We start from the raw sequence: 304 nt of genomic DNA, 5'->3' as shown, positions 1-304 counted from the left end.
CGCGCCGTTGCCATAGCAACGGCCCGGACCGCCCACCACTTGGGTGGCCGCACCCGGAACTGGGGCTGGCCTTGAGCGGAGACCCAAGGAGCCACTCACCCCACGCAGCGGGCAGAGCTTATCCCTGAAGGGCCGCACTCTTCGCGACCCTTGTCGCCGAGCCCGGAACCTAGCCAAACTAACTTTTTGACCGGCAAGCGGCTCCGGGGAGGCGGACGGGGGCCGCGCGGGGACAAAGCGCTCGGGCTGGAGGGAAACCCCTTTTCCTTGCAAAGCTCGCGAGCAGTCACCCACGGCACAACCG

The sequence above is a fragment of the Fukomys damarensis genome, unplaced genomic scaffold, assembly GCF_012274545.1.
Source record: "Fukomys damarensis isolate Sample0158 unplaced genomic scaffold, DMR_v1.0_HiC HiC_scaffold_16, whole genome shotgun sequence".
Taxonomy (NCBI): Eukaryota; Metazoa; Chordata; class Mammalia; order Rodentia; family Bathyergidae; genus Fukomys; species Fukomys damarensis.
This window is presented reverse-complemented; position numbering follows the sequence as displayed.